This window comes from Protopterus annectens, chromosome 12.part0 (genome assembly GCF_019279795.1).
Source record: "Protopterus annectens isolate FY-2018-M chromosome 12.part0, PAN1.0, whole genome shotgun sequence".
Classification (NCBI taxonomy): Eukaryota; Metazoa; Chordata; order Ceratodontiformes; family Protopteridae; genus Protopterus; species Protopterus annectens.
Window position 1 is genome coordinate 1,004,483,488 of NC_056746.1, and position 21,621 is coordinate 1,004,505,108.

General features: G+C 37.4%; 1 long non-coding RNA gene across 1 annotated transcript in view; it reads left to right on the plus strand.

Moving 5' to 3' along the window:
- LOC122816936 overlaps positions 1-21,621 on the plus strand; it is a 110,084-nt gene that overhangs the window by 60,181 nt on the left and 28,282 nt on the right. The window lies entirely within an intron of this gene.

Below are 21,621 nucleotides of genomic sequence, written 5' to 3' on the forward strand. Positions count from 1 at the left end.
TCAAACACAAGTACACTGGGTTTTCAAAATCTGTGTGCCATGACCGCAGAGTATGCACAAACACACTGAAAATATGGCCTTTTCAATCATATACAAGCATACTGTTCTGTGAGCTTGTAATATTCAAATGCACAATAAACTCTCTGAAATGCTGTACTTTGCGAAGTATGCTCTAATGGCTGTATTTTGCAAAATAACTTTACTATAGTACTGCACAAATATCTGAACACTTTATACACTTCTGATAACTCTGATATCTTTGATTAATACGAAAAATACGTGCTTAGCAAAAATGCGGTCATTTTCTTTTATTTTATTCCTTTTATGCAATTCAGACTTCATTTCAAACATTTTCCATAGTAATTTGAATATTTTTTTTATCAATATTGGTTTATTAGACTATAGTTTAGAGGGTTCTGTATGCCTTGTTTCATATTTTGTGACTAAGAAAAAGTTTTGAGCAAGTTTTAATGACTGAAATTCGTTTCTGATCTGTTTTGCGAATTATACATGCAGTAGGGATGGTTCACTCCTCTACGTTCCTCCAATGCCAAAATTTTGGAATTAAGTGGAAGAAACTGGAGCTCTTTATGGCAACACATTGTTTTGACTAATCTTCTTCTAATATCATGTCCCTTTAGACATCCCACTTCTGACACCATGTTACTCGTCTCTCTCTAACATAGATGACAAGCAGGCAGGGTATTTTGTGTAAGTGCTTTAATACATAGAAATACATCAGGATGGATAGCAGCAGCATCATAAAATATTAACAGACAGACCATACATGCATGCATGCATGCATACATGCATGCTTACATTTCAACAGCTTACTACAAAATGGCAATCAGGCTCACATGTGCTCAGTATCTATACATTTGTGCAAGCCGTTGGATAGCTTATTACAGGTACCTACACACATTGATAGTTTTATTGGGGGGATGGTTGGGGGTGAGTGGAGGGGTAAAGTTGGAACTGAATTTGCCCACTAACAGCTGTGATATATTGCCAAGCATGGTGAATGTGGAAGCATTAGTCACCAGCTCGGTACATTCCTTTGTGCTGCCCTTGAGGGTTTTGACCTAGCTTTAAAAGGCGTTATGGTTGCTTTTCACCTGGGAGGCTATCTTAACCTCAAAGCTGGCTTTGCTTGATCTAATTAGCCTTCTTAGTTGCCTGTTTACTTTGAGTGAGTTTCTATCTTTATAGGAACCTTCCTGATTTTTGCCATATTATTTCCTGTTGTATATCCTGCTTAATTTGGGATGCCATCAGGGCAGTTTGTTTCTAGGGTTAGTTCTGGGCTTACTTCTGGTAGGTACAGCAGCCTTTATGGCAGCCATTGACATAGTTGTACAGAGTTTTGAGCAATTCAGCATGTGCTGATGTGGTCCCAAGGTTTTGAGGGGCATTTAGTTTTGATAAACCATTTACTTAACAGGTAATTTACCATGGAATATTTCCTAACTGTTATGGGTTTTAATGGGATTAATGAGTTGATTTTGATTTCAAAGGAGACCACTTTTATGGTCGGACCTTACAGGGAGATGAGACATTGGGGAGGTGCAGCTTTCTCCCATATTTGTGAGCATGAGGTCCATTATGGTAGAGCATATGGTGGGCTTCATTATTTCATCAAGGGTATTTGTATTTACAAAGTCCAGGAATCAGTGTGCCTGTAGATTTGAGGCTCTGTAGGATTCCCAGTCTATAGAGAGGTAATTTAAAGTCTTTCATGAGTAGGGTGTTAGGTTAGATTGTAATTGTCTCCAGTAGGTCCAAGTATGCATTATGAGGTTTTATAAGGTGACTTGTAGCTGGCTAGGATATAGTCATGGATTTTGTCTGTGGTGCTCTGCACGTGGAGGAGCTCCAGCACATCATCCTGTTTGACCACCCTAGAGGTATGCTTGTTACTGATGCATATTGAGACACCTCCATCTTTAGTCTTGTCTGTGCAGGTGCTGGTCTAAAAGTGTGGAAGGCAGTGAATCCTTGCACTGCCGGGGTGTTCTGTGTCACTTTCAACCATGTATCAGTAATGGCACAGATAATCTATATTCATGAGTGTGAGGAGGGCTTGGCGGAAGTGTAGTTTTTTTATTTAGGCTTCTGGCACTGAGCAAACATCTTGAGGTTCTGTTGAGCTGCTTTTGCTATGCTTGTACCCTGAGTGTGTGTGTGATTTGATGGATCCTGGCCCCAGATAAGCAAGTAACAGTTATATTTTCCTTGTTAAGCCTGGTTAGAAGGGCATCAGAATATCTTGCAATGGAGTCCCCTATGATGAGGGTCCTGGGAATTGTGTTTGCTTGTCTTAGGGGCATAGTGCTTAGGGCTCCACTGAAAGTGACAGTATGTGTTATATCAGGTGTTTTTCTTTTCTGAGTGCCTTTGGGCTTGCTGAGGCATAGCTTTGACAGTGGGTGGTCTAGTTGATGTTTGTTGTTTAGGAAGATTGCTTTTAAGTGCATTAGCTTACATTAGTGTGTGTGTGTGTGTGTGTGTGTGTGTGTGTGTGTGTGTGTGTGTGTGTGTGTGTGTGGTACTATGTAAGATGGGTGTTGTGTTTTGTGGTTTTGACAACCTGATGTGGACTTTTATGTGAGAGTTTAACCTCCAGTGTCATTGTGTAAGTGTACTTCTTGCATTTATGTCTGATTATTGAAGATTTAAGTCATTGTTGTCATTGTCAGTAAACCTGAGACAATTGCTATATTGTATCAAGATGCCCATGTCCATCAAGCTGGCTACAGAGAAGTTAGAAAATTGCAAACCCATACTGTCCAGTTCTTTGATTTGTGAGCTACAGGGGGGTGTATTGGGGTTAGAAGGCTATTAATGGTGTTTTGTTTGTGCAGATTAATAAGGGTACTTTATTGTGGCAGATTAAAAGTTAGTGAATTTAGTACTGTTTAATGTTTGTACAATACTGAATTTTACTAAATCTGTAGATATTGCCACTCGACGCCCAACTAGCTGCAATAAGCTTTTTGACACACAAGCTATTTGAACTATATTGCCACTTTACAGATTACACAGTTTCTGGACCATTCTACAGAGAAAATTTGTTTTTCTAGGTTTTTGTTACTGTACACAGCACTGCTAACCCACACAAACATGCAAAATTTAAAGCAGCACAGAAAAAAACGGAAAATTAAATAACGAACCCTCTGGCCAATAAAATGACTACACCACGAGAGCTTTTCTGCACTTCCCAGCTTGGAGCAAACACCTGCCACAAGGTTAATAACCCAGTCCTCTTGATGTGTAAGAAAAAAAAAAACAAAAAAACAGCAGAAGAGACCTACAAGTGCAACACCATCCACTTGGACAACTAGCTGGAAAAATGTCAAGACTTTAACAGTGAGAGGAAGAGCAAACATTTGTTTTTATAAAAAATTCAGTGAAATGCATACTTAAAAGCAGTAAACAGAAGTGATCACTCAAAATACAAGTGCGATTTAGCTGTCAAAGGTACTTAACTTTGCCTGGATGGCAGGACTAAAGCTTTGCTGAGCTTCAGGAAAATGAGCAGGAGATGCTATGTAGTAAAGGAGGTTTACTCAAGAACAATACTGGTTTGCTGGGTGGGCACTCCGTATCATGGGTCTGTGGAAAGCAGCTGGTGGGAAGAGCACATAAAAAGTGCATATAACAGTCAATAGCAATGAAAGAGGGGAGGAACTTTGGAAGTCAGATAATCATAAGGAGTAGAGGGCAGAGACACAGCCTTATAAAACAATAACAGCAGAAGGGTGGGAGGGTTGGACATTTTTCAGGATAGCTGCAGAGGCTAGCAATTAAGGGCAATATTGGAGCTCTTTCAGAAACTTTAGTTTAATGTGTTAGTGGGTGATGGGGCAAACTCAGAATGCACGCGTGTAAATGATAAGCAGAATATAAAAGCACTGAAGCACAAACTGGTATAGAGACAATTCTGTCACTGTTGAACTTCTAGTACAGTTTATGGCACCAGACTTTGCAGACATTTACCAATAACACTGTTTATGGAAAAATGTAGTAATACATTATTAAGGCAAAAATCTGGTAGTCGTACACAGTTCTGCCACAAATGTGAAATAAACTACAAGACTTTGGCCGAGCAGATTTTAAAATACAGATTACAATTAGAAAAACAGAAATTAATTCTACTTGTGGAAATAGAAGTGCAGGATAATGCAGAAACACAATCTTCCCACAACTGCTAATTAAAATGCAAGACTGAGGTCCCAGAACACACTAAAAGAAATGCAATAGTATGGAACAGAGCAGAAAAGTAGAAAGCAGCATCACCACATAGGTTACTAGACGTGTACTTAGATATTTAATCAGAATTGAAATATTTAAAATAATTTAATTATCTTTCCTTTTTTTTGGAAAAGCTAGTTACTCACAGTTCCACACCTCTCCAAGTCTTGGATAAAAGACACTGGGTGAGGGTAGTTTTGTGCTGGAAATAAGAGCTAGCTAGAGAGAGATCCAGTCAATAATGGAGCTCATTCAGAAACTTTTAGCCTAACATGCTGGTGGGGGATGAGTAGACACAGAATGCAAGCAGGGTTGTCTTCTTCACCTTCACAGCCTAGCAGTTTTTGCAGAAACTGTAATTCACACTGTGTGTGCACTTATTGTCAGGACTCTCCAGGATGTCATGTCACTGCATGTGCACTCTAGCCTCATGAGTGTGCCAGTTCTTTTCTGCCATTAGCACAATTGGGATTGAGATCCTGAAGCACATCAGTCACAATTTCCCACATTTGAGGTTTGGGTACTAGTCCACAAGTTTCCTTTTTTAGCCATCAAGTTATTAGTAAAGACATACTGGCACTACCAATACTTTGTTTAGTAGGAGCATTAAATCAATCACTACCATAAGTACTAGCAGATAAACCTGTTGGCTTACTGCTAGAAGGATTGGTGCATTTGAAAAGTCCTTGGGTGAGATTCAGAGGAGGAGCTCGTGTGCATCAAAACAAGGATATGAAGCTCAAAAGGTAGGCTAGAGGTTAGCCTTGCTGGTGTCAAGTCAGTTGATAGACTGGCTTTCCAGTCCTAAAGGTGCTGAACTGATCCTTGACAAGTGAGATCTTGAGCTGTCAGAAGTCCTGGATAAGAGGCCCTGAGGAGACTGCCCCAGCTCCATCCTTGGAGGTGTTTTCTTGGGTATTAGTGCTACTTGGCCCAGACTGATTAGCTGGATATCAGAAATGGCCAACCTAATTCTGGAGACAGGCCCTTTGAGTCACCTGGATGTGAGTTATAGCTATGTGGGACTAAGTCCTCCATTCTCTTTATCTACCCCTGAACTCTACAGAGTCTTTGGAGCTGGGTAGAGGGATGGCCAGTGATTTGTTCTGTACCCGACCTTGTAGCTCAGCTGTTTGTTCAGTGGGAGTTTGAGTTATTGGTATGGGTACACATCTTAAAGGATTATAGCTTGATGCCATAGACAATAGATGATCCTAGCTTAGGCCGCTACATGGGGATGTGGAATTCTGTTTGTACCATACTTGTACCAGGAGTCTCAAGACCTTGAAGGCCCTTCTGCCCAAGACTGACAAGTGCACCCACCAGCCTTCAGGCATATGAGGTCAAGTTTGCACTGGCAACGTGGTGCTCTTCTCTTCCTTTCTTCCTCCCAGAAACCTCTAAATGAATATGTGAGAAGGAATATGGAAGAATCAGCCCCATGGAGCCATTTATCAAGGATGCTTTATTGGTGGAGGCTACCAGGGATGCTTTATTGGTGGAGGCTTCCAAGATAGCTGCAAAGTGAGCAATAGGTTGATTAGAGCTCTACAGTCTGAAAACTGAGAACTTAAGAAATCCAGTAGAAGCTTTTCTGGAAAAAAAATTCAGTTACTGTTTAGTAATTTGACTGCATAGATGTCAGCAAAGAAGAACTTTGGAGAAAGCAAAGAGAAAATCAACCAGAAAAGGAGAAAAAAAAATCTCTGTCTGGGAAGAACCTTGGAGCTGTTCAGCAAAACTGCTCAATTTGGCAGAGCTGCTCTGAGTTTGGCAACTCCACCAGAGAACAGGAGTGAATTTAAACTAAATCAGAGGCATCCACTGTGATCCACAAAAAATAGGTATATTTAAAGCTTACATTGTACTTTCTTGAACTGTATTCTGATTACTTGCTGTGTTATTTTTTTTACTGTTGCTGCTTTGACTGTTATTTTCTGCACTTTGAAATAGTAGTACTACTGCATCTCATAGCATAGGTTAGATTCAGATTTGCTGAGCACTAGAGCCAGATGCTACATTAAGAAGTCCCTCCTGCACCCTTGTGGCAGAAGTGTGCAACCAAGGAAGGCCCTCCTGCACCCTTGTGGCAGAAGTGTGCAGCCAAGGACCCATCTGAGTTTGGGACTGTTGGAAAAAGGTTCAGTTTTTTTGATTTCTCATTGACTAGTCTGTGTTTTAAAACTGTTAATTTTGTTTGCATTTAAGCACTGCATTTGCACGTAGCTGAGCACAGTGCAATGGGGTTTAGCGCTGCTGTGTGTATGGACCCAAACACAAACAAAAATTTTCCCTTGATACCTGCTAGTGAAGCCTTCTTAGCTCCACTGGCTGTCTGTGAGAAATGCAGTTGTGCATTGCTACCTAGCAAACGACTCAGCTGAGCTTTATAAGGTGTTGACACAGTCTTCCACCCTTATACTTCCACAAAATAGCCGCTCTTGGTGGTCTTAAAAGCAAATCCTGGTCCACTCTACACACCCCCACTAGTCACTACAGTATATATACCTGCTATAATGGATGGACAGTTTCCTACAATATCTCCAGCCAACCTGATTGACGTGGGCATCCTGAGGCAATGTAGCAATTGCCTCATGTACACTGACAACCACTTACTCCTAAAGCAAACAAATATAGTATGTGCGAGATGTAACTATACCATGAAATTAGAAATGGTCATCTCGCATAACAAACAAGACATACAACAGGTTGTCTGCACACACACACATATCTTCCTCTCACATAAGAGAAGGTCAAGGCACATATACCACATACACAGAGGTACTCTGAGCCTACCAAAAGACCAGAGACCTTCCAAGTGCAAACGTGCACATACTGGTACCACATACTGGTATGAGAACAGAATCCACCACCAAACACCAAAACACACATATCAGTGTCTCAGCAATTAAGGCCCTAAGGCAAAACACCTCAAAACCAAATGTTGTGGTGGTAGGTGACTTAATAGTGAGGCACAAAGATGTCCCACTCACCAGGATGAATAGGGAGAAGGTCACAGTCATCTGCCTGTCAGGTGCTAGTATCTGTCAAATCACCCACGCACTTAAGTTCCGCAACAATTACCGTTATGACTCTGTCATAGTACATGTTGGTGTAAATGACTTGAGACATACCTCCCTGGATTATATGAAGAGTGGCATGACTGAACTCTCAGATTTTGTGTCCCAGGCAACAGGCATGTCCCTGGCACTAAGCAGCATTTTACCTTCACAGAGGATGATGCCACAATACAGACAAAAAATGATTGATTTCGCTTGTGGTGTCACTCCAGAGAGATCAGTATCTGTCTGCTTGGGAAGACATGGTAGACAGCCCACATTGCTTTGCCAGAGTTGGCCTTCGCCTATTTCCTCAAAGCTTTAGAATACTGGCTAAGACGCTTACCTCCCCCATAGTGCCTTTTTTAGGCAATGCCCAAACAACAAGACTTCCGATGTAAAGAAATCCACAAAAGGCAAACTCAAGGTCATGCTGCATAATGATAGGAGCTTAAACAGTAAACTGCAGTCCCTGGAAGCACTCCTCACCTTGGGAGATGCCGACAGTTGTGCAGTCACAGAGACTTGGTTCAAAGCCACTGAGAGCACCCAAGCCATGCAAGGCTACAATGCTTTTCATTTGTTCAGACCCCAAAACAAGCATGAAAGAACCAAAAATGGAGGTGTACCCAAATACACCTCAAGACTGGTGAAACGGTACAACTCTCAAGCTATTCCAGGCCCAACTAACCATAGGAAAAACACCCTTCCACATCATGGGTGACTACAGGACCCCCACCATGACCCAGGAGAAGCACACAGTCTACCTGGACTTGCTAGAGTCGCTCAACATACACCCAAACGCTGTGGTCATGGGAGATTTCAGCTATACCTCCATTAATTGGGAGACCTGCAGGAAGCACAAACATGATCATTATGAAGTTCCTGGACTGTAATTCAAATGCTCTGGAACATTTGGTCCGGACCGCCACAAAAGGCTCAAATGTCCTGGACCTAGTGCTCACCAACGTGGGAGGAGGCACTGCACCACTCCCTGTGTGTTACCCTGCCTAGTAAGGTCAGACCTTAAATCCATCTCATTTGAAGTAAAGATCAAACCTGATATCCCCACAGGAGTAAAAAAAAAAAAAACTGAAAAATTTCTTCAAAGCAAACTAGTGCCTTCTAAGCGATAGTATAAACAGTTTCAAAGTCACTGCCTACATAGACAACAATGTCTCTCATGCTGAGGAATGCACAAGTTGCCCTTTATAGCCATTAAAACAAATGCATTGACTCAACAGTACCTAAAAGGAACAAAATCAGGTCTTTCCGAAAGAGCAAGCCACTCTGGTGAACTTACAACAAAAAAAGGAAACTGCTGTCTAAGAACAGGAGGGAACTAACTCGATAGAGGAAGAATACCATCCACAGCATGAACAAACAAATCAGATATCTTAAGTCCTCTAAGGCTAGCTACGAGTCCAAATTAGCATCCCTAGCTAAAGACAATCATAAGGCATTCTTTAGCTATGTCGTAACCTAAGAGGGACTGCCCAGCTGTGTGCCGAACTTGTATTAAACTGTGCCACTCCAACTGAACCTGAGGAAATTGCCAACCTGCTAGCCGACAGATTTGGCAGTAACTTTAATCCCCTGTCCCCACCAGACATACCCCAAATCATTCTCAACACCAGTCCTCTACCGAGTATCTCCAAAGAACAGGTCATGCAAGCTCTCTCCAAGGCCAAAAACACAGGCTCTGCGGGACTGGATAACATCCCAAACTGCCTACTAAACAATCTAAAACAAGACCTAACAGAACCCCTTGGCACTCTTTTAACCATAGCTTCAAAACTGGCTTTGCCCCAACAGAGTGTAGAACAGCAACAGTAATCCCCTGGCACAAATGGGGTCCAACAACTGACCCTGGGAACTATTGACTCGTAAGCCTAACCAGCCTTATCTATAGGGCCATGGAAAGAATCATCACAGACCTTATCCACAAGGACATAGGTGACCTTCAGACTCTCGACCTGACCTAGTTTGGCTTCATCAAGGGTAGAGTTTGCTTATTAAACCTCGTGGACTTCTTTGAGAATGTCACAAAAGTCCTGGATGAGGGCAGAACAGTACATGCCACTTCTCAATTTAGCCAAGGCTTTTGACACAGTCCCCCATTCGGGTATCATAAAGAAACTCTCCCAACTTGGGATTAACCATACATTTCTAGATGGGTAGCAAACTGGCTCACTGACAGAATGCAGACTGTCAGAATTGAGGAGTCCACCTCCACCGGTAGACCATTTACCAGCATGGTACCGCAAGGGTCTGTGATGGGCTCTCTACTGTTCGTAATATGTTTCTCTGAAGTCTAGGTGAAGGTAGATGGCCTGTGGCTTACCAGGTGGGCACAATCATAGAGTCCCTCAACAATGTTAACATATTGCAGAAAGGGCTGAACAGACAAATTATTGGTGCCAAACTCATGGACTAAAGCTTAACGCAAAAAAATGTCTCATTATCCCCTTTGGCGAAGAAGTAGCCCCTGCTAATTATGATATAGATAGCATCCCTCTAAGCTCAAACTCAGCAGTGTGAGACTTGGGAGCACAGGTTGATAGCAATCTAAGCTGCGATCACCATATGTCTGTAGTGGTAAGAAGAGCATTCTACATTGCGCATCTCTTAAATAAGGGCATTGCATATAGGACCAGGGAGGTTATAGCTCCACTGTACTTGACCCTTGCACACATACAAATATTTCAAGCACAGGCATTAATGCCCTTCTAACTTGCCAATATAACAAAAACACTTGTTCCCATAAGTGTCCAGGCTGTACTTAAAAATATCTACAGTACTTGCTTTAGTGTAATTAGGTAATCTGTTCTCTGCATCAGCTACTCTGTCTGAGAACCAATTAGTACACTTCTCATTCCTATAGAATCTTCTACATAGGTTGTCTGATTTTTCTAGTACTTTTTGATAACCCCAAACATTCCCAGAGGTAACTGTCTCTAAATGCGCTATGTACCTGAATAAGACCTCCTCTTAGATATCTGAAATAGACACTGTACAAATTCAGATATTTTAATATTTCATACTAACTTAAATTTTCACATCCATGGATGTCCTTGATGTATTTCTGCTGTACTCTTTCCATTTTACTAATGCTTGTTTTCTTATAGGGTTTCCATATTGTTATTCCATACTCAAGTTTGGGTGTAATGTAACTAACAATGACTTCATGATTTTTGATTTCGTAGACTTTATAAATCTTTTTTATACAACTTGTAGTTCCATAACTATCATTAACCAATTGGTTGACATGATTAAAAAAAACTCATAGCTGAATCTACCCATATGCTCAGGTCCTTAAATGAGTCTACAGTTTCAATCAGTGTGTGCTGTATTAAATATTCACCTTTCAGTTTGTCTCCCAAATCTCATATGCTTAGTTTTTGATGTATTTATCAGCATATTATTCTCCTGTGCCCAAATGGTCAGTTTAGTCAAGTTATTTTGCAGACATGCCTTATCTGTAACTCATGTTATCAGTTTACCCAATTTCCGGCCCTCTGCATATAGACTGTAGAACACCTCAGATGAAAAGGTTAGGTCTGTAAAATACAATCTAAACAAGTAAGGGCCTAGGACAGAGCCCTGTGGAACACCCTGACTGTAACCAAGGATTTCACCTGTCCCGTTGCTGTATGATACTTACCATGTCCTACTTGTAAGCCATGCAGCTATCCATCTTATCAAGAGTATATCAATACCTAGTTGTACTAATATATTGATTAGTGATTTGTGTATGACCCTGTCAAATGCTGAAGTTAAATCTATATAAATTATATCACAGCACAATTTTTCATTCATAGCGGTTATTATATTGTTATACAACATCATGTTACAGGTGGTAATAGATATGGTTTCAACATGTGCGTGCTGATCTATGGTTTCAAGTCCCAACCTATCCAGTTCTGACAATCTTATTCAATAATACCTTCTCCATTATTTTTCCACTGCATGATAGTAGACTTAAGGATCTATATGACCCTTGCTTTGTCCTACTCCCCTTTCCCTTAAAGACAGGCTTAATAAGCGCATGTCTCCAATCTTGAGGAATATCCCTATATTTATATGACCTAGTGAATAATAGATATAATGGTACTGTAAGTTCTTGCTGAAGTGTTCTCAAGCCATTGTTACTAATTCCGTCTCCTCCCCATGCTGTATTTGAATCCAGTTTGTGCAGTTCTTTTTCAATATAACCTAATTTGATTCCAGTATCTGGAGTCAACTGGATGTCACTTGGACAACTTATTATCCCTTATGTGGAGCCAGACTGTTTTGCATAAGATTTTGTAAATATATCTGTAATCTGTTGTGTCTGAGAATAAATTTTATAATCTGCACACAGTTTATCAATTTGTGTGTCTTTACTATGTATCTATAAAATAGTCTCTTATTATGCTCGATAACTTTATATAAATTTTCTTCAAAATTTTCTTGATCTTGTCTCACACTATACTTGATCTTTTTGTCCAACTTGTTTATTTCAGTTTTCAAAGTTGTAGTTCGACCTCTCTTCCATTTCTTATATGTTTGTCTCGCACTTAATGAGATGTCTTGTTATGGAAATATATCCCCCTGATGTTAAACATGTTTTTGATTTTTTTTGCAGTCAAATAATTTCTCTATAAAAATTTCTACATTTCGTCTACAGTTTTACCACTGAACACCTCACTCCAGTTAGTTTTACACTGTGACTGTTTTGCTTCCATATAGTCTGTAATTAACCTTCCATGTGTATTGGCTTAAATTTCAGTTTTGCAGAATTATGTAGCAACAAATTAACCTTTATAACCCCATGATCACTGTACATCAGTGGTGGTAAAACTTGACTTGAAGTTGCAGTAATTTCTTTGGGAACACAAACAATGTCTAGTATGTTCCATCCCCTGGTAGTTTTTTTTTTTTTTTTACAATCTGAAGCAATTGTTCCTGAATATACGTTGTGAATAATTTCCTTACTAAAGTTGTTGAATCAATATTATTCCAATCTGTTTCTGGTAAATTTAAGTCCCCAGCTAATTTTATTCTTCCCTCCTGTGTTTCATGCAAGAAATGTATGAATTACTGTAGGTCATCTGCACTTGACTTTGGTATGTACATCCAACAATTGTTATATGTTCCAGGGTTCTCTTTAGTTACACAATCTATACTATTGGTATTATCATTGAACATGTAATCTCATAGCTATCTTTAATCCTTATAACACCTCAACCTGATTTTTGTGTTGGAATGTCTGTTACAGTAAAAACATTTATACCCTGACAGAACTGGTTTCCAGTCATTGTTCTTTAACTATGTTTCACAAACAATAACAACATCAATATTGTGGGAATGTAGCAAATTTTCCAATAAAAAAACTTTATTATTAATGCTCTTAGGATTAACAACCATCCGAGATTCATCAAATTGTGCTATCTGTGAACTGTTAAATTTTTGACCTGGCAAAAATCCTGCCTAGTGTTTGTCAAATACTGCAAAATATCTGCTGCAAAAATCCTCTTCCCTGATCTTGACAAATGCACGCCATCCTGTTTGAACATGTGTGCCCAAAACTAGGCTTGAATGCTCTACACATTTCCATTTTTTAAAACGGGACATTTTTCCATGTATGTATTTACCCCAAACATCTTTTCATTCACAGTGACCTGACTATCCTTTTCTATAGGTGATTTTGTGAAAAATACACCCTAACACCAGTACAAGCTATACTATCTAAGAGGGTTGTCAGTTCATTACTAACAGTCAGAAAATCCTTGTGGGTGACATCATTTGTACCAACATGAATAAAAACAGATCCATACTTCCTTACATTAAGGAGTTCCAAGGCTTGTCTCACATCTTCTATTCTTGCTTCTGGCAAGCTTAACACTTTTCGATGTTCATTATCATCTCTGCAGATATAAATGTCAGTTCCTCTAATAATTGAATCTCCAATTCCAAGAATATCTTTGCCGGCCAACTCTGAAGAATCTTCAGCTTCTAATACAGTAATATAGTAATATCTGCTCTATCAATTGTTACAAAGGATAGATCTTCATCACTATTAGTGTTATTAATCCTACGGTTTTCATTGTGTATTAAATTTTCATCCAGCTGGTATTGTAAATCCACAGCTTGAGCCATGTAGTCAATATCTGTCTTTCTCTTCTTTTTTTCTTATAGTAATGTTCTTCAATCCTTCCACATTCAGTTTTGATTTCTTCCTTTTCACCTGCCCCTTTTTTCTACCTTTTCCATTGGAAAAAGTATGCCTTTTTTTCTGTAGACTGAAGGTTTTCTGATATAAAAATATCATTCCCTGTAAACTGTGTGTTACATAACAAAGCAGTGTCCTTTTTATTATGTATTCTCTTTCCTTTACAGTCATTGTTTCTTTTTCTTCCTTATTTGTTGTGAACTTCTTCCTTACTTTCTTTTTTTGTTTCCTTCTAAACAAACTGGATCCTCAGATTGCTGAATACTTGCATCCAGGATTCCAAAGTTTTCAGTGTCATAGTCTTGTTTTATAGGGGTTGAATGATCTTTGCAGAAAATAGATGCATCATTTCCTAAACGTGTTCCATTTGTTCTATGCCTAACATTATTTAGTTCATCAGTTCAGTCATTTAATATATGAAACAACAGTTCACCAAGCCATGCCAATCATACAAGTACAATCATCAAGTCTAGATTTACATCTAACAAAGGTAAACAAATCCTCCAACTTTTGACACGAGGAACACCGATCACCAGTGTTATCTGTTATCTTTAAATATGCATAGCATTTATTATACTGTACAAGATACTTGTACATTAGCAAATTGTTAATTGCATACTCATTTAAGGAGTCCATATTCAGGTTCAAATGAATAACATATTGCAAAAGAAAAGAATAATCAAAGTTAGTATCCACAGAATTCAAAGCGAACTTAAATTAAAATCACATCTGCAATATAAAACTAACTAATAAAGTACAGTAAAGTTGTTCTGACAATAAGGTTCTACAAGCCAGACAATAGTTGTGATTCCTTTACTTCGCACACAGTAGCTTCTGCTCACTATCACTTGCAGTCACACTTCCTTTTAACAGTAAAGCTAAATAAATCGCAAACCAAAACAGGATCATTTAGATATGCCCAGGATTTTCCTCTCTGCAGTATGTGTAAATTTATAGCTGTCTAGGCCGCTTGGGCTGGCTAGAGTTTGCCTGTCTAAAACCTATCCCTTTCTAAAAACCAACAGTGAAATTATAGGTTAAACAACAAAATATGAATCAAAGTAAATCTTGTTAACAAACAGTCCTTGCCTGCCTACAAACAGTAGTAACAAATAAAATATAAATTCAAATAAAACTTCTGTTACCAGTCAACTCCACGGTAAATCACAAACCAAGTTAAGATTGTTTAGATATGCTCAGGACCACTTATCAGACCACTAATTGAGTACAATTTTGCCTTATGTATGTACCTCATGAAGGTTTTTGTATATGTGAATAGTAGTTTGGTATGTAATGCACTGAGGAAGGACATTGGCCTGAAAGCTTTGTGTATTGTAATATCAAAAAGTTTGATACTTAACTATTTATTACCTGCCTAGCATTTCTGTTTACTGGACTTTACTTTGTTCTGTAGGTACCTCACCAGACACCTGCAGCAACTGGAGAGACCACAGAGATTTCTTACCAAGAGAATCCAAGGCCTCCAAAATGTGACATGCATGGACAGAATGAAAGCCCTGTCACTGTACTCTGCCTCATACAGGCTGCTGTGAGGCGATCTGTGCCTGGCCTACAGAGCAGTCTCTGACCCTACCCTAATGGAATTGCTGCACATCAACAAATCAAATGGGACAAGTATAACTCCCTGCAGACATTTCAACCTAGCCTGTGGTATCAACAGAACATGCTGGAGGGACAGATATCTCCCGGTGATTATCGCTCTTGTGGAACAAGCTTCCACTCCCAAGTGAAGCAGAGCTCCTCAATGACCCTATTCAAGCGCAACCTTGACAACTACATGGGTGACCGTAAATTCATTTTGGGGGTGGCACCTATGTCCCTCATGGACAGGGGCAGTCTGTGCTGATCACAGTATCGCTTTGCTACCAATGACCATCTAAATTTGGTCAATAAGGACACTTTTTTTTTTACATGGCTAGGTTTGTAAAGGCCCTAGGGCCATTAGACTAGTAACCTCCTATGAACCTACGGACTTATAAAAGCAGTTCAAGCTTCCAGTAGTTTAGGTAAAGATAATCAGAGGCGTGTAAAATAAGCTAGACGCTGGAGGAACACAAATTCAAATGGAAAAAAGTCTAGAACAAAAACAGAAAAAAGCTTTAAGTAGCTATTCAAAGATATGATAAACTGGAGAATTCAGAGGCTGAAATGAAGGAAACCCTGAACATACTGGCTTCTAAAGTAGAATTGTTTCAAAAAATAATAAGAGTTAGACCACAACTGGAGATTATCTGTTGTTTCAGCGAAACTGGAAGGAATAGATTGCATTCATTATTGAAAGTATAGATAAGCAATTAAATTAGTGTTTCACAGCAGGGTTTGTTAATTGAGATGACACATCATGTGAATGCTCAAAATCTGGCCATGAGAAAGTGGCCCATATCTATATATTACTAAAGATGCAGTCATACTAACAGAAAGAACTGCTGCTGACAAAACTCTGGCAGAAGGGAAATATTACAATTGGGGATACCATAGTTTTTCCTGGAACTGATTATTTGCTTTATACCAGACAGAAGAGAAACAAGCAAGTAAGTTTATCCCCACAATCAGGGGATGTTGAAGAGACAGGTGTGAGATTTTAAATTGTTATATCCACCTATCCTTAGAGGATTTCCTGAAGGATCAGAGATATTTTTTGATGCAGAGCAGGCTGTGGGGGAATTAAAAAAAAAAGTGTGACTAACAAAGAGAGAACCAGCAAGCTGAAAGGGATTGTTGCTTCACAGTCTTCTGACAATACAAATCCCATAGAAGCACTTTGCCAGTGAAACTTTATGCATTGCCCCAAAGGAAAATGCTTGAGCAACATAAAGCTTACAGGCTGACTAAAAGAACTGTGAGTACCTTGAAAGTGAGACTGGTGTTGGTAGCCTAGATGATCAGAAACAAGACCAGCAACAAAGTGAAAGTACTGAATACATGGGAGAATTGTAAACCATCAATCCCTTAGATATATATAGTTTAGACACATGAACTGTGTTTTTGCAAGTAGAAGTAGTAGAAAAAGACTGAATATTTTGACTGTGTTAAACCTCACTTTATGTTAATGTTTTAGAAGGGCACAGAAGGCCTGAATAGGTAAGTGCAAGTAAAACAGCTTTTGTTCTTATTGATACTAGTATAAAATTGTGTGATGTAAATTGCATGCTGTATTGTAAAGCAATTCTGTATATATTAACACAGGGGTATTTTGAATGTGAGGTAGGGCAAGCTTTATCAGTGTCTGCAGTATGTGCTAGTGATATTTATTTATTCATATATTGACCAGTGTAGAGCACTGATCTCAAGTGACCATTTTCAGGCTGTGTTTGGGATATACATCCAAAAGTGAAAACTATGCAAGTGTTATCATAGAACAATTTGTACAAGCCATCATAAAGCAGTTTATGCTAAACTGAAGGAATAATGTGTTTGTTATGAATTTGCAATTGATATTAAGTAAAGATTTGTGTTAAGTTGAAAAGAGAATAGCTATAGTAAATGATAGAAATGAAGATGGGAGAAAGAGAGGAAGGGGATATTGTGTGGGCAAAAAAAATGAGGGGTTGTGGGAAAGAATTTGCAGTAGTAGAAAAGGAGGTTTCAGGAAATGCTGGAAGCTGGTGCTGCATGGAATTTGGTGGAAGCATTTGCAGTGTGCCTGACTCCTAAAGTTAAGTTAAACCTTTTCTCCTGAAGACTTGGTCATGCCCTTGTTCAAGCCCCACTTGAACTAGTCTCCTCTCTTCTCATATTATCTGCTTTTCCCTGTCAACTTTTTCCTCCTAGTTGCTCTAGTAAACTGTATTCATACTGTACTGTACTGTAATATTCTCTAAACATTTTGTTATTTGGTCTGTGCTATATACTGTTCTCAAATTTTGGAAATTGTACTTGTTAACTGTTATTTTGCCTATACATTGTACTGCTTTGTGCAAATTTTTTGACTTGCACTATATTTCTGTGACCCTACTTTAATATTTTGTAAATATCATAGTTACTTGTATTATTTATGCAGCTTTTCTCCTCCGGTCCCAACTGAAAATGGGCCCCTGGCTCAGTTGAACTAACCTGGTAAACAATTATCAATAAAAAAATAAATACATTTTATTCATTCAGGAATTTTTTTTATTATTTTTATTAAAAGTTTTACCATACAAAAAAATTATATATATATATATATATATATATATATATATATATATATATATATATATATAAAACCATAAAACAAATTCTTTCTTTCAAAAAAAAAATAAAAGCAACTATTTACAAAGGTGCCTACCAAACAACAAAAATTTAAATAATTCAATTTCTAACATTGCTTACTTAACTATTGTAGTCTTATTTTTCTAGCAGGTCATTTAATTTCAACCAAGCATTGTAGGATGAAGTAACTCTGTTCTTGCCTTGATTGTAGCAAGTTCAAGTTGATGTATATTATTAGTAATGTTCATGAATTCTTTCATAGTTGGGGTAAACTCATTCTTCCAGTTTTTGGTAATAACCTTTCTTCCTATTGCCAATATTATAGTGCATAAAAGAGGATATTTTATTCTCGTAACACATGCAGGAATTGGTACACTGAATAAAATTAAGGATCTACTTAAGATTGTAGATAGCCTGTAAAAGAGAGTTTGTTATCCCAGTATGGTTTCAGCAGCGCACAGTCATAGAGCATATGTTGCTAGTCAGCTTTTACATCTTATTTGCACCTCTAACACCAGAGTTCTTTTTTGTGCATTAGTACAACTTTATGTGGAGTAATGAAATTTCTGTGCATGAATTTCCAAGAGAATAATCTCCAATGTCGCAAGCAGGCAATTTGCTTTAGTGATAATAGCATTATTTTTTTATGTTTCTTACTTGGAGAATAATTGTTAATAAGTCTGAAATAGTCCCAATAATTTTTTTATATGTTGTGGTATTTTTAACCATTTTATATATCTTGGCTAAAAGTCCTTTCCCTGTTATGTTGTAATGTATCAAAATAATTACAATTTCTATACATTTAGGAACTGTTACTATTCACATTAATTTTATGTTTAGTTGCCCACACATTTGAATGTTTAACCACACTTTTTTATTTATAATTAAATGTATTTGTATTGTATTTCCCATTTTCTATCATTTGATGTCAATGTACCAATTTTTTTCTTTAAGTATCATCATTTTTGATAACTTGAATGTATTAATATTATCATGAGTGTAGGCTATAATAAATAAGAGACATTATTTATATTCTGGATTTTTATATATAAAAATGTAAATATGTCTAACATTATAGTAATATAGTATGAACTAATTAATTTGTTTTTACTGTCTGTGTAATAGTCGCTTAGTAGCCAATGAAAATTATTTCAGATGTTATAGTGATGCATTTTTGTTGTATATTTAGATTTTAACCATTTTTTCTTAAATCTCTTTCCACATAGCATTATAATTAGTGTTTAACCATAAGATTATTGTTTTAATGATAGACAATAAAGAGTATATTTATAAATCTGGTAAATGGATAATTCCTGCCAACTGTTCTTTTATGTAATGATTCAGTGCCAATCTAGGTTTGTTAGGAAACCAGAGAAATCTGAAAATAAAAGAATTAAACTCTTGTATATGATATTTAGTGGGAGGAAGGGATATAGACTATTATATACAATATTTTTGGAAGAATAATTTTAATTAAAGATGGTCTCTCTTCCATTGTAAAAAACGAACCTATTCTATTTGTTAATAAGATGTTTTATTGTGTTTAAACTGTTAGTGTTCTTATATCTTTAATATAATCTGTCAAAATTATCCCTAAATAATTATTTTTTATCTTTACAACATATTTACAGAATTTATTATCAGTTTTGTATGTATTACAGTTTATAAGCAAGTTTTCATTGAAACTTAAGTCCTGATTTCTTCTGGAAAATTTCTATTGTGTTAAATAAAGCATGAGGAGAATGATTACAGTCCTTCAGTGTTAATAAGATGTCTGCAAACAATTGTATTTTAGTGTTGAAATTTTCATTTATTTGAATGCCTTTGATATTTATGTTTGATCTTATATAGTTTGCAAACAGTTTCACAATTAAAGTAAATAATGGTGATAGCGGACATGCCTATTTAGTACCATTAAAAATTATAATTGACTTGGAAGTATACAAGTTTATTTTTAAGTAAGCAAGAGGTTTCTCGTAAAGGAGTTTAATAAGCTGTAAAAACCTATTTGAAAAAATATATTCCTTCAAGAGTGGTAAGTACCTCCAGTTAACTGAATCAAATGCACCATTACTATCTAGACTTACCAAAGTTAGCTTTTCTTTTGTATTATTAGCATAATCTGTTATTGTTAATAGTCTTTTAATATTATTGTAAAAATTTAAAAGCTCAGCATGCAGTAGGGATACTGTATATGTATACAGTGCAACTTCAGCCTTTAAGGTCTAATTATTACAAAAATATATTATCTTCCAGCTTTACTAGGTGAATCTCAAATTTTCATCATTTTGATTTTTATTTGACTCCAGGTAATATTTCTAAATGCTTCTTCCCCAATTCCAAATCTGAATCCTGTCCTATCACTGTAACCACTTTTAAGCTATAGGTTCTTAAAGTTTCCAGCTTTGGTTTTTCTGGTTACATCATTCAATTTCAGAAAGATCTGAACTTAAACCGCTGTCTTTTTACAGTAAGGTGTGATAAGTTTTCACAATTCCAGGGGCTAAGGATCAATCCTGATATCTTATTACAGTCTGTAGATTACACGGTTGCTGTCTGTGTGACTATGTTTGTTCCAGGTACTCCAGTACACTAGCACATCCAATAAAAAAAGCTCAGCAAGAGTCAATACTGACCCGTTATTAATGGTCAAAACAAAAATCTCAGGTGTAGCATGGGTACAGCATAGCTTGCTGCTAAAATTGAAAACCAAAAAACAGTCATTCATTTCATACAGGGTAGGTTTTTAGAAGTATCTAGGGTCAGCAGCAATTAATTTGCTCAGCAACAATTAATTTGCTCAGCATCAGCCAATCTACAATCTTGGGTTATACTTTGGAATTTATTAGATGTCCTCTGCAACTGGGCAGCAGTTAAATACTGTACTACATACTACGATTATTAAATGCTGTGACAAATGTATGCACTTTTCGCTAATACAGTACTATTACAGTGCATACCATCAAGCAATATCCAAACCATCTTTCAGAAATTATACAAATGCAGTTCAAAATTCAAAATAAATTAAAGTTTTTGGACAGGACATGCTGCGACATCTTTAAATATTGCACATTTTCTTGCTTTTTTATGCATTCAAAATGGTCCAGTATTCTCCGTTATAAAACATTTCCTACCTTTATACTGTCTGAAATGCCTTAATTTCTGAAATCAATTAATTTTTAACTCCACATATATCATCGTAGTAAAACTGTACAATAAAAGTTAACTGATCATTGTATAGACATCTTTCCTCATCATCTTATACCCTCCCCCTTTCTAATCTTTCCCTCAATGAATGCACAGATGAGTCGCACAACCTCCACAGGAATCCATGCAAAGCCCAGGTGACGCAAAGGAAGAAAAAATAAATGGAAAGAGCCTCTTAATGTAAGGACACAGCATGGTTTGAAAATTACATAGCAGTCGTCTTGTAGCTTTGTTCAAGCCCATGAATGGCTGTCTCTCATAAAATAACTTAAAAAGTCTTGCGACCTCCTTGGAATCAAAGTAAAGCTCAAGCTATACAAGGGAAGAAGGAAAAAAAAAAAGAATAAGAAGAATCTCTTGTATAAGTGCACAGTAGTTATCTCATAGCTCTGTTCAAGTCTGCAAATGTCTCTGTCCCTTAAAATAACTTAAAACAGTATATAAAATATATAAACCAACCCCCACCAGTGCCCTGCACCTATCTTTTCCTCTAAATGACACTAGTACAGACATAACTAAAGTAGAAGTTTCTAGAATACAAACATCCTCAGTAGAAACCACCCTTCCAAAAAAATCAATGGCATTCATAAATGAGAATTAAAGCAACTAGCAACACCACCAGTCATTTTTTAAAATTATCATACATATTTTATACCTGGCTTTTGTAAGAAAACCCAT